The sequence below is a fragment of the Amblyomma mixtum genome, chromosome 10 (assembly GCF_055824585.1).
Source record: "Amblyomma mixtum isolate Tamu chromosome 10, ASM5582458v1, whole genome shotgun sequence".
NCBI lineage: Eukaryota > Metazoa > Arthropoda > Arachnida > Ixodida > Ixodidae > Amblyomma > Amblyomma mixtum.
This window is the reverse complement of record NC_143021.1, coordinates 31,525,248-31,542,573: the sequence shown is the minus strand read 5'-3', so window position 1 is coordinate 31,542,573 and position 17,326 is coordinate 31,525,248. Positions and strand designations below refer to the sequence as shown.

The 17,326-nt window shown below is 46.1% G+C and overlaps 1 protein-coding gene across 3 annotated transcripts in view; it reads right to left on the bottom strand.

Annotated features, from left to right (window-relative positions):
- LOC149325535 (thiol S-methyltransferase TMT1B-like) overlaps positions 1-5,769 on the bottom strand; it is a 61,214-nt gene extending 55,445 nt beyond the window's left edge. The window contains exon 1 of one of the 3 annotated variants that reach the window (XM_089563378.1): positions 5,655-5,769. The gene's annotated coding sequence lies outside the window, so the exon portion shown is untranslated. Of the gene's footprint in view, positions 1-5,646 lie in introns of all 3 variants that reach the window. The other 2 variants (XM_089563381.1, XM_089563379.1) reach the window with 2 other exon arrangements.
- Between the last annotated feature and the right edge of the window lie 11,557 nt (positions 5,770-17,326).

The following is a 17,326-nucleotide window of genomic DNA, read 5'->3' as shown; positions in this document are numbered from 1 at the left end:
CAGTCGCGTTTCGTGCGCGGCCGCTTGCAAACGTAACCAAGGGTAGCGTTAAGTTCTATGCACCTGAAGAAGTGACACGGTGAGGTAAAGCTTTCCAACGCCACTGACGCGTTGAGGTTACGATCGAGAGCCAGCCGTTTCTCCGCCAATTCCTCGCCCCGCGACGCTGATCGCATCTCACAAGTACGGAGACGCGACACGCTGCGCGGTGGCTTCGGGCAATAAGCGGCCGCTTCATGCTGTACAATTACCGCTAAACTCTTATTTCCGTGACGACCGGCCACAGGGTCTTTAGCGTCGCATTCAGCACCATCACTCAGCTAATGTGTGCGGCGAGTACGCTGAGACCGCCGCCGCAACGCATTCACCGTCCATCTCTACGGCGCTACTGTGCTAACTCACCTTCGCGCCGCAACTCGGCGATGTTTTTTGTACTTGGCGCCAAGTAGCAGACGACACTGTTTATTTTTGTCATACTTTTTTCTTTATTCTTCAATGTCGTCATTCTATTCTGCTGTTACGCATTTCCGCACCGCCCCGATTCACACGTCACGGGTACGCCCCGCTCATGGCGGATTGGCGAATATCGAGAATCGGGCCCCAGGTGGCGTACGTAGACGCGGCGTGCGGACAGCACGGGGCGGCTGTATCCGCTGTGGTCGACGGGGCAGGAGTACCAACGGTAGCGGCTTCGAGCCGCACGAGAGATGCCAATGCGGCGGAAGAGTTGGCGATAGCGCTCGCTTGCGTCGGTACCAAGGCCACGACGATTTTAAGTGACAGCAAAACTGCAGTAAGAAACTTCGCGAAAGGGAAGAGGCCAAACACGTCCTCGAGGCGAGGCCGATAGAACGTAACATAGAGATAATATGGATCCCAGCGCATGAGTCTATTGCAGGAAATGAGGCTGCACACGAGCTTGCCCGAGCTCTCTATCACCGGGCGGCAGCAGAGCGGCCCTCCCGCATAGACATGAAAGATAGCCTAATTTCATACCACGAGATCACGGAACATTATAAGCTGAGCAGGAGGGTCTATCCGCCGCCCGACCGTTCCCTCGCAAAAGAGGAGGCAACTGCGTGGAGAAGATTGCAAGGGGGGAATCATATAAGCCCCTTCTGGGTATACATAACAATCTCCAAAGAGGAGAAAGACCAATATTGTATAACGTGCGGGGAGAGGGGCACTCTCGACCATGTCATATGGCAATGTGCTGGAAGCCCGGGCGCCGAGCAAAATATAGAAGATAGAGAAGCCTGGGAGACCTTGCTGCGGAGCGAGGACCCCGCTAAGCAGCAACAAGCCATCCGCCTGGCGGCTGAGGCCGTGAAGAGACAATGTGTCTTCACCAGACCTTAGTTTGCGAGGCTCCTAAGTAGGGCTCCCTTAGGCCTGCGTGCCGGGGGGTCCAAAAAGGAGTCTCATTTCGGTGGAAATAAACGTTTTGATGATGATGATGACACCACAATTCTTCTTACACCACACTCTGCGCTTAAAACTAGAATATGCGTCAATTATCCTGGATCCGTGTGTTGACAGCGCACGTTAAAGATCCCCGGGTGGTCGAAATTATTCCGGAGACCTCTGCTGCGGCACCTCTTTCTCTCTTTCTTCTTTCACTCCTACCTCCCTCCATTCCCTTACGGCGCGGTTCAGGTGTCCACCGAGATATGTGAGACAGATACTGCGCCATTTCCTTTCCTCAAAAACCAATTTACCAATTTTACAGTACAAATAACCAGTTGCAAATGGTTAACAATGATCAGCATCGTTTATTCTGGCTAATTATTATCATAAATCAAACGTTACCACTATAGTATCCAGCCTGAGCCTGACGTCACTCGTAAAATCACGTAAAATTGCACCCCTCTGTCTTTTACACAAAGCTCTCTCATCATGAGTCCATTTCTTATAAGTTGCTTGTTCCAGCTGCATATGTTCGGCTCGCACAGATTTTTATTATTTCCTTGATTCTCGTTTACAGTGCAGAGGTAAATCAAGGAGGAGCAGGTATAAGGCGGTACAGGACACGTGACTAAGGCCTACCCTCCTATGCGAAAACAATAATAAATTCGAAGCATTTCACAGCATCTTGAGTGCGCAGTTGTGTGTCCTTCTTGTTCTGGTCCTTTGTCTGTAAGCGCTGTTTGTTCTCAAGATGTTCCCCAACCAACTCGCCCAGCAACATACCTTGCTCAATTTCACAGCATGTCACCGATTGATAAAAAAATCAAAATAGAATGACAGTTACATTTTTTTTTTTTGGGGGGGGGGGGGGGGGTAAATTTTCACAGCGACTCAGGCTAGGAGGAACGCCGTAATCGAGGGCTCCAAAAAATTTCGACTACCTGGGGTCCTGACATCGCACTTTAGACGGGTCTTTAGCATTTCGCCTCCATCGAAATGTGACCTCGTCGACTGGGTTCGAACACGCGTCTTTCGGGTCAGCAGCCGAGCACCTAAACAACTGAGCCATCGCGAAGGCTAGAATGACAATACAATTTTATTTATTTATTTATTTATTTATTTATTTCACATACTGTCAATCCCATTGGGATATTTACAGGATGGGCATATAGTAAGAAGGTACAAAGCGAATACAAATGGAATGGCATACATTAAAAACACTTATTTTCAAGTAATTACATGAGTATGGGAAAAAAAACACAGATAACAGAAAATAAAACACATCACGAGAGAATATTTTTCACAGAAAAGGGTGCAATTTTATACATTGTATGTAATATGTTCATAAAGATGCTGTTGCATGCAGTGATACGAGTGGTCTGTTGTACTTGAATAATTATGATTTAATTATCTATTTAATTATCGCTCAACTGTTCTTCTACCAAAGTTACAAATTTCTGCAAAGATGTATTAGTAGTAATAGAGGGGTTCAAACTATTCCATTCTTTTATGGCAAGCGGGAAAAATGAATATCTGAAACAGTCGGTTCGGAATGCGTACTCTTTAAGGGTTAATGGGTGCTTATGCCGGGATGGTCTGGATTCATCTACAGATATATATAACGAAGTATCTATGTTTAATGTGTTATGAACTAATTGGAACAATAATTTTAGTCGTGCTAGTCTGGCGCGTTTCTGTAAAGTAAGAATACATGCTTGATTTAGTAGTTGGGATGGTGAATCACTGCTCCTGTATTTGTTAAAGATAAATCTAATTGCCTTTCTCTGCACTCCTTCTAGTTTGTTAATGAGTTGTTGTGTGTAGGGAAACCAAATCGTATTTCCATATTCGAGAACTGATCGTATAAATGTGTTATATGCTAACAGTTTGGTCTCCGGTGGCGCTTCTCGAAGCCGTCTTCTAAGGAAGAACAATCGTTTTAAAGCAGATGATACTACGCTGTTAATATGTGATTCCCACCTTAGATCATGTGAAATGATTAATCCAAGGTATTTGTGTTCGTGAACTCGGGTGAGCGGTATGTTATTGATGCTGTACACATATTCGGACCTTTGTTTTTTACGGGTTACAGATAAGAAGGCTGTTTTTTTAATGTTCAGTTCCATTTGCCATTTGTGACACCATATTACCACTTCTTGAAGGGCGCTGTTTAAATCATCGTGGTCATTTATAGAGTTAATTTCGTTGTAAAGGATGCAGTCATCGGCAAAAAGTTTAATTTTAACATGTATGTTAGAGGGCAGATCATTAATGAAGATGAGAAATAAAAGTGGAGCAAGGACGCACCCTTGGGGTACTCCCGACGTAACGAGCGCAATAGAAGAAATATCATTGTTAACTACAACATACTGAGATCGGTTAGTTAAGTAGTCCTCGATCCAGTTGATAATAGGGCCGTCACCTAAAGTTGATGTAAGTTTGCTAATTAGTTTTTTATGGCTTACTCTGTCAAATGCCTTAGAGAAATCAAGTGCAATCAAGTCAACTTGCTTTTGGTTATCAATGCTCTGGAATAAATCATGTGTTAGTTCGAGTAATTGGGTGATAGTTGAAAGTCTCCTTCGAAATCCATGTTGAACAGGCGATAAAATGTTATGTTGCTCAACATAACTGGTGATATGCTTTAGTATAATGTGTTCCAATAATTTTCCTACCGTGCACGTTAGTGATATTGGTCTGTAATTTGAAACGTCATCTTTGCCTCCTGTTTTGTGTATAGGAATAACTTTCGCGATTTTCCATTCATTAGCTAGACTACAGGTTGATAAAGATTTATTGAACATTAAATGTAAATATTTCGCGTTGACTTCGGCATATCTTTGCAAAAAAGTGTTTGGAATATTATCAGGACCATTTGCTTTTTTTGTATCTATTGATAAAAGTAGGTTCAGAACGCCTGTCTCGGTTATTGTTGGCATGTCTAGCGGTGTTTGATTGCGGTGAATACTCTCCGGTGTGCGGCCATCGTCATCTGTGAACACAGATTGGAAGTATGTATTTAAGGAATTTGCGAAGTTTTGATTTTGTCCTTGGCAACTGAAGGTGTCTTTTTGTGTTTTGGGGCTGAGGTATTTCCAAAATTTTCCAGGGGAGTGTTTTAAAAAATTAGGAAGCGTAACTGAGAAGTAGTTTGTTTTCGCTGCCATAATTTTTGCTTTCAATTCACGGATGGCGTTCGTGAGCTTATGTTTTACCTGATAGTCATTTTTTGATTTTAGTGATTTCCTTAGTCGTTTTACTTTGCGTTTCCCATGAATGATATCACGTGTTATCCAGGGATTACGTGTATTTGTTCGTTTGGTCTTCAATGGTACAAAGTTTTTGATGCAGTGCGATACAATGGCCTTGAAGCTTTCCCACAGCGTATCTATATTTACAAAATAGCTAGCAGCAAAAATAACGCTTTTGTCATACATTACGGAACAATGTAACAACAAAAGCATGCAAACAGCACGGCATGTTACAAAGGTAGCCTATCATTCACATCTCTCTTATAGCTCTGGTCACTCCGTATCTCCATTGCCGTAGAAGGCAGCTGGGGGCAAGCATTAAGAGCTCTCGGTACAGCAATGGTCAACTTCTGGTGGCCATAAATTGTGTCGGACTTGGAAACGTGAAAGATAACAGTCAGAATCAAAGACGATTTCAGCATTAGTTCATGCAAAACTAGCCTTTTTGGATTCATTTATTCCACGTACGTCAGACGACCGGAACGATCTTCCATCCTTCATTCCAACAACCTCTCATATTCCTACTCTTCGTTCGGAAATTTTCGTCAGCACATTGCAGTATTGAACTCCCTACTTGACATTATTGCATTGTTAGCTTGGTTGGTACACTGTTGTCAGTTCTTGCTTTCCATTTTAACATTATCCTTATGTAATACCAACTCCCCCTCTAATGCCCGGAGGGTAAAATAAATACTTAAGCAAAAGTGAACTCCAACAGAAACGAAAACGCAAAAATAAAACATCATCTGCTGTCTGAATTTTTTCTAAATGACTTTATACTGCGATAAGTGCGCTTGTTAATAAGGCGCCTTAACATAAAGTTTTGTCAGCTAAATTAATCAAAAGTAGAAATCTAAGGAATTAAGAATCGCGTCTTAAGATTACCTGCAACAGACGCTGAGCAGTAAACCTGAACGCAAAACGTGAACGTCGTTGAAATAACTGCGATAATAATATATTATTGCTAGTATAAGGAATGAGCACGTACGTACGTACCTTACGTTGCGTTGGCTGCCCGGTGTCTGCCCGTGAAACCGTCGGAGGTTCTGTCGTTTTCAGCCCATGCTTCCTCTTTTTTTCCTGCACGCGCGCACGACAAGTGGATACGCATGCTGGCGACAGGAAAAAAAGCGCGCGAACGATAAGCGAGGAGGACGCCGCCCTTCTCCTCGCCAACCGCCTTCTTTCTCAACCATTTCAAGCGTAGTTGCTTTGACGCATTACAAAGGTAAATGTCGTTGCTTTTTTTTGCTATTTTGCTTCCTGTAAGCGGACTCCATGCAGCGAATTTTATCGACCAGCATTTTTCTCTCGCCGCTGCGCTCCCGAGGTCGTTCGCATGCGAGGAAAAAAAGAAGAGTCAACTCGTTGAGGTTGGAACGCTGCCAAGCTAGACTGAGCAAAATAGCCGGCAAATGAACGGACTTATACTCCGTTTCATACATAGCAGTCAACGCTGCCAAAGGTACGAAAATAGTCCGCTGCAAAAAACGAGCGAAATGCATCCTTCCGCCTCGCGTCGTGGCTGAGTGGTACGAAGCGCGCGCCTGTCTGTTCATTTTATAAGGGGCCAAGGTGCAACTCCCGGCTTGGCTGTGTTTTTTATTTATTTTATTTATTTTTCTTAAAAGTTTCATTAGGTAGAAGCTCGAAACTCTCCGAGGGCTCACCCCGGTCATCTCGCCCACAGTTTCGACAACTTCACGCACAGTCTTCTCCGGGAAGCGCTTCATTACGCTGGAGTAAACGTTGACAAGCACCTGCCTGCAGTCTTTCGAAATTTTTGGAGACTTCAGCTTGGGGAATAGGTGAGCAGGAGATGTTTTTGAAGCCGCAGTGGGCGAAGAAAACAAGCGAGTAGGAGATAGCGGTGCCATTTTCGCAGACTCAGAAACCGAAAGACGAAAGCAGACGACATCAGCGGCCGGCCTAGCTGTGAAAACCTGATACAGGAGGAGCCGGAAAAAAAACAGGCAAATAAGGCACTCCGTTTTGAAGAACATAAAAAAAGCAATCTTTTTGTAAAATAAAAAAGAACTTTTATTATTATACTACAATATCGACCAACATCTACTTTAATTTTAAGTTCATTACTCTTTTCACTTTCGACGCACTACATTACGATGCGGACGAGGAGCGCGAACAGGCGCCGCAGCCTTCGCTGCGTTGACTGCTATGTATGAAACAAGAGTATAGGTTGGTTGGTTTATGGGGTTTAACGTCCCAAGACATGAAATAAAGAGCGCGTGTTTACCCTGCAGCGAGCCACTGGTCTAAAATTACGAGTCAGACACGTTATTTATGTTTCTTTTTAGCAATTTCCTTATCGGAAAGCTCAATGCCACCTTAACTCAGCGTCGCAAGGTCACGCCTGATCACTGTACCAGTGTGTTCGCGGGAGAATGCGCTGCAGTAATGTTGGACAATGGGCACTGAAACACGGGGGACTGTACTCGAAAATTTGTTTCGTTTTAATATCCCGTATTTAGAGTTCAGATATTCAATGAAGTAAAATAAGTAATGACAAGAAAACAAAAATAAAAACGCGAAATAAGTAAACCCCTGATTGACCCGAGCCCAGCGCCTTTGAGGTGACAGTGCAATATGTTACAATTGCTCCGTGGAACATGATTTTTTTTTTTACATGAAACTTCAGTCATTGCAACGCGTATTTGTACAGAAACGCGAAAGCTTACTTCTGTCAGCGCTTATAGTAATGATAAAGGTTTATATTCACACTCTCATAACGAATAATACTCTGCGTCGCTTAAGCTCTGCTGTGCTTGTCTGCGCCTGTGGCAGCCTGCAAAATGGATCTCTTTGCACGATACTTCCGTGCAACAAAATCATTAGCATAACAATATTGAAAACAAGCATAGTGTAATGCAGTAATGCAACATGTGTGCACCCCCAACATTCTTACAGCACTCATCTCACTTCTTTACAAGTAGTCCGAACTCAGGCGTCCCTGGATAAGTAGAGCTCTTTCAAGTCAAACGCTCGGTCCTTAAAGGGAAGCTGAAGAGATTTTCGAATTCATTAAGATGCTCACGTATGGATGTGGGAACCTTAAAAATCATGCGGGTGAAATTTTTTTGCAGATTAATCACTTAGGAGCGACGAAATCGCCGTTTAAAATTGCGCGGTAGCTCCGCCCCCCGCTGTCCGCCGAGCGCTGCTGATGACACTGACGATGCGAGCCGAAACCGGAAACTGTGGGGTGGTGACGTAAACATTGCTGTTCCGTCGCCTCGCAGCCTCCGCGACCGTGCTTGTTTCTGCGTGCATGCCATCGTAAGTTGCTTCGATTTGCCCGATCTGCCGTGTGTTCCAGTATTTGTGCGTTTTTATGTTTGTGGTGAAGTACAGAAACGTGTGCAGCATCGAGTGAAGCGGTGAACCATCATGCCGGCGTTCTGCGCAGCCTTCGGCTGCGCAGAACGCCGAACGCAGCCGGCGCCGAACGCAGCCGAACGCAGAACGCGCAGCCTTCGGCTGCACTAACACCACCGTCCACGACGATGTGGTCTTTCATTATTTCCCGCAAAATAAGAAGCTTTCCGCGAGGTGGGTCGCTGCTGTGAAGTGAAGGGATTTCAAGCCCTAAAAGACTACATTGCTATGCTCTGACCACTTTCGTGATGAAGACTATAACCAGAGCCTGTCGGCAATGCGTTCATTGGGCCTGTCAACAAATGGCGCGTAATTTCGTGGATGCAAGACTTTTGGAAGTAGTAGATGAACGGCGTTGGAATGAGAACGTCAGGACGGCAGCAAACTGCAGCTTACAAAATAAGTGCTTAGCTTTTATGCTTGCAGGCATGCATCATGCATCTCGTACAGCATTACTCATATCAGAGCTCGGCCTTAAATTTTTTGGCTGAAAAAAAAATCTTAAACTGCTACTAATACTGCAAGAGCTGGAGCGACGCGAAGTGCGCCTCACAACCGGAGACTGCGCACCGCGCGTGAGCAGAGAACTTCGTTCGGTAAGCGAGCACGTGAAAAGACGTTATATGCAGATTCTTTACTCAATTATGTTGGAGCTCAGATATTCTAGGATTCATGCGTAGCCCTCAGAGGCGAGAACATAGGGAGTAGTACGCGGCACATTTTTCTTCGTGCTCGGAGCGCCGAGAAAACTCTTTGCAGATGTTTCTGGTGTACGGGCGCGCGGCGTTTTGTTTTCAATTTGGATTCGCCTGGGGCCTGGCTGATAGCCGCCTCGTCAGCGCCAGTCATGGCACAGTCATGGCGCTTGCAGTCCGGCCCCAAAGCGTACACTTTTTTTTTTTTTTTGAGTGATCTACGTCGGACGCGCCCGCTGGCGCTGTGTTAGCGCGTGAAGTTGCCTGTCAGGGCGTAAGTTTTTAAAGAGATCTTTTTTGCTTGGCTATAGTATTTGCAGGAGGTGCTCCAAATCTGCAAATACAACATAATATGAAAATAAAAATTTAATTAAGATATGCAGTTTAGTGAGCTAATGTAAGCCTTCTGCCTATTACTGGTGTCTGCCATATCCCCCAGTATAGCCCCAGGGATAAAATTAATACTATGTTAGGTACCCATTTTTTAAAATAAATTTTGGACCTTCTAAAGAAACACCTGGTATATAATAAATGATCTCACTTTGCACGGAGCTCGCCAATCAACAAAATGGTTTATGAAATAAACCAGAAGATTTTACTCATACTGAAGCACACTTTTGTTCTGTTTGCAACAGTAACATCATATGGCTTATGCCTTTCAGGTTCTTGCCGAACTGCTGCAAGATCAATACTGCACACCAGACGATAGTGTAAATCAAGAGTGCATGGAAAATGACATCACACCTGGAGGCTGCACACCAGACATTCAAGAATGCACACCAAACAACAATACAAATCAGGACTGTGCAACAAGTCGAATGCCACTGGCAGATGCTGCTGAGGACCCTGCATCGAACTTTTCTAAAAGTGATGACAAGGCTGACAAGTCTGTTCAAGTTCTAATGCCGCTAATACCAGTAAAGTGTTCTGCCAGGAATACATTTATAATAACACATGTAGTCGTAAAAAATTGCCGAGTGCAGCATGGCTTCATACATTAATAATAATATTATATAATTGTGCGCCACGTGTGCTACAGCCAGCCTTGCGATTCGGCCTGCTCGATTGCAGCACGAGGCCATCGAGTTAGTGAAAAAAATCACTTGTCGCTTGATCTGAGAACAGCACGATAAAGGCGGCCGCAAACGGATGGAGATATTCCTGCAAGGGCTTGCAGTATGAAGCAACTCGCCTAAACAAGGATTTCAATTTACTGCCAGATCCCATCTTGGCACGCAGAACGGAAGGCGCACGTTTGTCACCTCGACGAGTTCTGCCGCAAAGCGCCGGAACTTCTGTTTTACGCGTGTGTTATGAACCGAGACGGCACGCAGCGACCATGAAGCGATGCCAGCATAAAATTTGCCTGCAAAAAGAGCCTGATAACTTCTTGCGCATGTCAGTGGTCTGTGTGCATTACAAGCAGATTTGCGGCAGCACCGACAAGCGGCAAGACAACAGTGCCGACGATCGCATCCCGCTTACATTGCATTAGGAAAATTTCGTGGAGCAGTGCTATACTACATTTGCTCGTTTCAAAATTAATTTATTGTATCTCTGAATGAAGTTTGGCTAGAAAAGTATGCTTACCAACGGACATTTCCTACACGTGGAGATGCTGACACTTCGCTTTCGTTCAAGCCAAAAGCACCGCTTGCGCCAGCATCGTTGCTTCCTTGGAGCGGTTTGCTCTTTGCGATTGGTTCGTACATGTAGGGGATGACGCCAAGATCCTCCTGGTATTCTTCGATGTGTTCCATCGTGATATAAGCATCAAACCAACAGCCCGAACCACCGCGCGCCGCGCTTCATGTACTACATCGGCGGCGACCGAGCCGGGCTCACCGAGCCAACGCCAGTGTTCACGTCACGAGGCGCCCAACCAATCACAGGCGGCAACGAGGCGCGCGAGCTGGCCCGAGGCTGCTGCTGCACTTTTCGCCAAAATAAAATAGGTTTCCGCTTTCCTTTCCTAATTTCGATGAGAAATTCGAATTCCGAGGGTGGAAAACTGTAAAGTGCATCTCTTCATTCAATTTTTTTGGGAAACCTTTCAGCATCCCTTTAATCCATCCACTCCATACCTTTTCCGTACATGAACTCGCCCAACAACACCTTGGTGTTTTTATATTCAAGTTAATTCCATTCCACAGTCACAGCTTACAAACACTAACTATATGATATAGAGAGGTTGGGCAAATGGTTTTGGATGATTACAAAGCGAACAAGAGAGGGGAAAGCCTCAGGGTGCTGGACAACGTTCAGACAAGAGGGAGAGCTAAGTGTAGAGGGCAGTAACCAGCAGCAACACACACAAGGTTAGGCGTTCCCCGGCGTTTCTCTCTCCACTGTTCTAACGGTGGCGGTGGTGGTGTAAAACATTTCTTTACACTATGTGAAAGAGAGGTATTGCTTGGGCCGTGCCTGAAGGGCCCGTCCCTCACAATCACTAGGAGGGATCCCTAGTATGGGACCCCTGTGGCCTCCGCGGCGGACCGGGCTCTTGTCACAGGGCTCGTTGGTCCTGGAGAGTTGAGCAGCCGAGCAGGGCAGCCTCCCAGTCCTCTCGGGTGGGGTGGGGGTGGGGTGGGAAAGCAGGATTGGCACGGCATGCCCACAACGTGTGATACGTGTCCGCAAACACTTCCCCACAGTGTGGACACTCGCCCGAAAAGGCCGAATTGAAAACTGAAATGTCTGAGCACTGCCGGGCACAGTACGGTGTTGGTGGAGAGGCGAAGAAGCCAATGCTCCTCCGCCTTCTTGAGGCCTTTACGGGGGGGGGGGGGGTATCGGCCGTGAGCGACTTGATAAAGCAGACAGGTCTCCCGGAAAGTAATAGCCGGATTGAAATCAGGAGCCGGATCAGGAAGCCAACGGCGCGCGCTGGCGAGGTTGCTTCCGCGCTGCGCCGATTTTCCGAATATGCGCCGAATTTTGCGACCGCGGCAAAACCGAGAGAAGATCGGGCACTGATAATAAGATCTATTGAGAGAAATACAGGAAAGGTACACACGAGAATTCAGCAGGGAGGAGCTATCCGAGTTTGAGGGGAGACCGAACCCTAAGTTGGACGAACCAATAACTGAAGCGGAAGTCCGGGCAACAAACACCGTCGGGACCTGGACACTCTTTCATGGCCCTCAAAAATTTTATGCAGAACTGCTGGGTGGAAGACAACTTGCCAGAGCAGTGGAAAACTGCGCAAATCGTAATAATCCCGAAAGCCGACAAAAACTTGCAGATCGAGAACCTTAGACCCGTCTCGCTGACCTCGTGTGCGGGCAAGCTCCTGGAGCACGTGATCCAAACGAGGCTAAACAACTACATAAAACAGCAGCCTCTCCCCGGACTCCATGATAGGCTTCAGATCCGGGCTGTTCACTCAGGACGTAATGCTGCAGCTCAAGCATCAAATCATCGATGCGGAGACGAGGGACGCGAGAGCCATCCTAGAACTCGACCTGGCGAAGGCTTTCACACAGTGTCACCCAATCCTCCACAGAGAAAACCTTCAAGACTTTAACATGGAGAAGCGAACCTATAGTTGCATCAAGGACTTTCTTTCGAATCGCGATTTCCGACTCCAAAATCCGAGAAAGCAAGTAGGGGGACAGTAACCTCGGCAGCAGAGGGACACCGCAGGGCTCCATGCTAATGCCCTTCTTGTTCAATGTGACAGTGATCAAGCTTCCCGAGAAACTCGAAGCCATCGAATGCCTGAACCAGACTGTATGCGGGTGACAATACGCTGTGGGTCGCTGAAGGAGGCGACTCAGAAATCGAATAAACTTTGCAGGCGGCCATCAAGTGGGCCGAAGACAACGTAAGAGACAGGAGGCTGAAATGCTGGCCACAAAAGTCAGAACTACTGTTGCACCAACCGGCACGGAGGGGCACGAAGACGGAGAAACCTCAAATGCGCCTCACAGGCGGAGGGCATCCAATTCCCACGTAGACCAATCAGAGTGTTGGGACTGCTGATCCAGGCAGATGGACGCAACGGGGAAACGATACTCAACCGTTACTCAACCAGTGCTGCCAACCTCACTTCTCCCCAAATTTGCAAACAAAAATCCCTAGATTCCCCTAGATACAAGAAATAGTGTTCAATTGTGAAAAAAATTTATATTTACTCGTAGCTCAGTTGCAAGTTTTATCATGCAGCTACCCTATTACCAGGCGTTGGTAAGCAGATTAGCTGTAAATTTGAAATGAAGGATCTGAAATGAAGAACTTCTAAATGAAGCTACAAGATAAACCATAGCGCTCTTTGGAAATTGCAAATCAAACGCTCTATATCGTGTATGTTTTTGTTTTTGTTTTTCACTGTACGCAAGATGTTAGTAAACATGCTTCGGCATGTCGAATTAACTGAATTTTTTTCCCTCATATGTTGTGTCGGTTCAGCGGAAGGATACCACGTACAAAATGCCTGGAGGTCGCTTGAGGAGCGTACAGAAACTGCGACATAAAAGCTGCTGGTTCATTTGCTGCGATTTCTCTAGAGGGTGGCTGACGTAACAGTTTGATTAGTTTGGTTTATTGGGGTTTAACGTCCCAAAGCGATTCAGGCTATGAGGGACGCCGTAGTGAAGGGATCCAGAAATTTCGACCACCTCGGGTTCTTTGACGTGCACTCATATCGCACACTGCACGGGCCTCTAGAATTTCTCCATCATCAAAATTCGACCGCCGAGGCCGGGATCGAAGCCTCGTCTTACGGGTCAGCAGCCGAGCGCCATAACCACCGAGCCACCGCGGCGGGTGAACTGGGAATTGTTCCCCTAGTTAGACTAGCTAAGATTTACAACCCGGCGCTCCTTTATTAAAGAAATGGCACCCTTGTTCTTTTCTAATTATCAAAATAAACATGCAGAAATGCTTACTAAATAGGAATTTCACGTCCTGCAGCAAGCTCCAAATACAGCGGGAGGAAGGGGCGCGCGTGTTGATGGAGGTGGTCGCATGCCAGATCACATCAGCGGGTGCCACTGGCCACGTCAGGGACCATACAAGTCTGACTACGTCCGTGTAAAGGCTGGTTCACATGCATGCAAGCGACTGAAAATTGAGCAGCAGAGCGCGGCGAAAAATTTTTATCTTGTTGGAACATCGCCGCTCTGATTGCTGGAGCCGCCGCGATGGCTCTAAAAAGCTTTTGCGCCGCAGCAACAAAGCGTCTTCACTTGCATGTGAAGCAGGCTTTACTCGAGGGCCCGGCGGTGTTGTGCGGGCCTCCGTCAGTTGTAGAGAAAAAATAACGAAAAGCTTGCACTGTCTTCACAATTTGAGGGAGAAAAAAATAATTCTGCGAGCAAATGAAATTTCCGTAGATTATACAAAAAAAATCTCTTTTCCTCTAAACGACGTCCAAATTCCCTAGATCTAGGGAAAAATCCCTAGCAGAACTGTACTCAACTAACAGCCGCCGCGGTGGCTCAGTGGCTATGGTGCTCGGCTGCTGACCCAAAAGACGCGGGTTCGATCCCGGCCGCGGCGGCTAGAATTTCTTTGGAGGAGAAATTCTAGAGGCCCGTGTACTGTGCGATGTCAGTGCACGTTAAAGAATCCCAGGTGGTCGAAATTTCCGGAGCCCTTCACTACGGCGTCTCTCATAGCCTTAGTCGCTTTGGGACGTTAAACCCCATAAACCATAAACCATAAACCATACTCAACTAACAGAGGTTGTACACGATCTAGCCCGTAGCCAAATAGAAATGATAACGCTCGATTTTTCAAACGCATTCGACTCAGTATCACACAATAAGTTGCTAGGAAAACTAAAAGATATTATCTGGGAAGGCGAATTACTATCTTGGTTAGAAGATTTTTTGTCAAATCGGTCCCAGTTTGTGATTTTTTAGTATGTTTCATCCAAAACAGTTCCAGTTACGTCGGGTGTTCCTCAAGGATCAGTCCTTGGTCGGTTGTTATTTCTGCTCTTCATCAATGCCATAACCAATGATATTGATTGCAGCATTAAGCTCTTCGCAGATGACTGCATTCTTTGCAAAACAATTAACAACCGCGAAGACCATCTGTCGTTAAAGAGTTCCCTAAAAAAATACTAGAATGGTGTAACACGTGGCAAATGACAATAAACAAAAAAAAATCGTTTGTACGACAGTAACAAGAAAAATATTCCCGTCTTGCTTTTCTTACTCTGTAAACGGCGTTCCAATGACGAAAACTAAACACCACAAATACCTAGGTATTACGCTGTCTTCTGACCTGAGGTGGGACTCTCACATTGCTAATGTCACGTCTACTGCTTTACGGAAACTTCCCCTTATCAGGAGCCCTGCCGTGGTGGCTCAGTGGTTATGGTGCTCGGCTGCTGACCCGAAATACGCGAGTTTGATACCGGCCGCGGCGGCTGGAATTTCGATGGAGGCGAAATTCTAGAGGCCCGTGTACTGTGCGATGTCAGTGCACGTTAAAGAACCCCAGGTGGTCGAAGTTAATCCGGAGCCCTCCACTACGGCGTCGCTCGTCGCCTGAGTTGCTTCGGGACGTTAAACCCCAATAACCAAACCAAACCAAACCTTTATCAGGAGACGCTTGCGGTCCGCACCACTATCTTCTAAACTCCTGGCCTACAAAACCCTTGTAAGGCCAGTCTTAGAATACGCGAACACAGTCTGGTACCACCAATCAATAACTAACATCACAAAACTTGAGGCTATACAACGCAAATCCCTACGAATAAGTAACAATAAATACAAGCGCACAGATTCCCCAACATTGCTTGCAGCTTCATCTGGTCTCCAAACGCTATCCTCAAGAGCAAAACAAGCGCGCCTAATTTTTTTTTTCAATTATTACATGACCAGTACAGGATAGATGTGCAAAAATACGTAACATACTCACAATTACCACCTTCACAGCACTAACATACGTACACACTAACCGAGTATGTGTGTCATAATGACGCTTTTAAGCATTCCTTTTCCCCTCTCTCCATTAGTGAATGGAATCGTTTGGATCGTAACATCACCTGCACTCAATCGTTATCATCATTCGAGGCAAGAAAACAACCCTTTTAACTTGTCATGTTGAATGGTACGAAAAAACAGCGCTGACGGACGGGACGGAAGCAGACGAGACAGACACATGCGAGGCAGCGCATGTGTCTGTCTCGTCTTCTTCCGTCCCGTCCGTCAGCGCTGTTTTGCCGTACCATTCAACATGAACCAACCAGCCCGACTCAGCCCTCTCCTTAACTTGCCATGTATGCGATTTTGACTGCATTCTGAAGTTGTGTCTGCCACTGCCGAAGATTTGTTCTGTATATCCTTTTGTTATGGCCAATTCATTTTTCCCTACCTTTGCTTTTATGCCATGTTTGCTGCCTTTGAAGAATATGTTTATATTTGTTTTCCATTTGCACTGTACTAATTGCCCCTGCTGTGGTCTTGCAATAAGACCGGCAGTCTTGTAAATAAATAAATAAATAAAAAACTCGAAGGCTACACTCAGCAAACCATGAGGCTCATAAGGAGGATCGCCAATAGACGATCGTGAATGAAAGAAGCCAACTTAATAAGGCTAGTCAAGGCCTTCGCCATAAGATCGCCTACGCCGCCCCATACCTCAGCCTCAAGCTCTGCGAGAGGCAGAAGATCGAGGGTATTATTCGAAAAAGTGTCAAGCAAGCGCTGGGGCTATCAAACTGCACGGCGAATGGAAAACTAATGAACGTAGGGCTTTACATTACGTGGAGGAAAACGCAGACGCCTGCCTCGTGTCGTAATACGAAAGACTCGCTAGCAACCCCACCGGTAAGCATGTTCTAGTGAACCTAGCCATCGGCTACAAAGGACAGCAAGGCATCAAGGTCGACCTTCCGCGGGAAGGGAGAACCCGCCTCAAGATCACCCCACCACCGAGAAGCATGTATCCGGAACACCAGAAGGAGCGAAGCGAGAAGGCCGGTGCTCTGAAGAAACGGTTCCAAAACTCACAGAACGTGGTGTGGACGCCTTAAGGGGAGAAGCAGGTGCTGCACAATTCTGCAGCAGCTCAATTATTATTTTTATATTTAGAAAACTTCTACAAATTTGTGGAATTGTGCGATATGCCCACCGCTTTGTTCGATAAACTTGCCATTGAAACACTTCGTAAATTCAAAAATCCCGCGTAGTCCGCTATCATCATCATCATAGCCGTCAGTTCGTGGTCAGTCCAATCTAATCCATCAGTACCGCTCCGTAGTGCCGTTTTTAATTTATTGCGTAGTGTTGTACTGCTTTATAGCTCTGTTATTATAATGCGCGGCTTTGTTTGGTCTCTGGACGAAAGTGGTATGTAACTTAAGCAATTCGAAAGATGCGGAAGCGCCTGAAGCTCTCCTGGAACGCTGGCCGGAGTGCCGTACTGCGCCGACCTTGGTTTAAAGAAGGCTTAATGTGATTGCCTACGAAGGTATGTACTATACAGTACACTGCTTGGAACTTGCTTTTAGGACAATGCAGCATGATCATACAATATTCGTTCGCAGGAGAGTGGGAGCAGTAAGCGTGAGGCGATGGCTTCCACAAGTGCATGCTGTTCTCACGGTTTCGGGAACCCACTCCA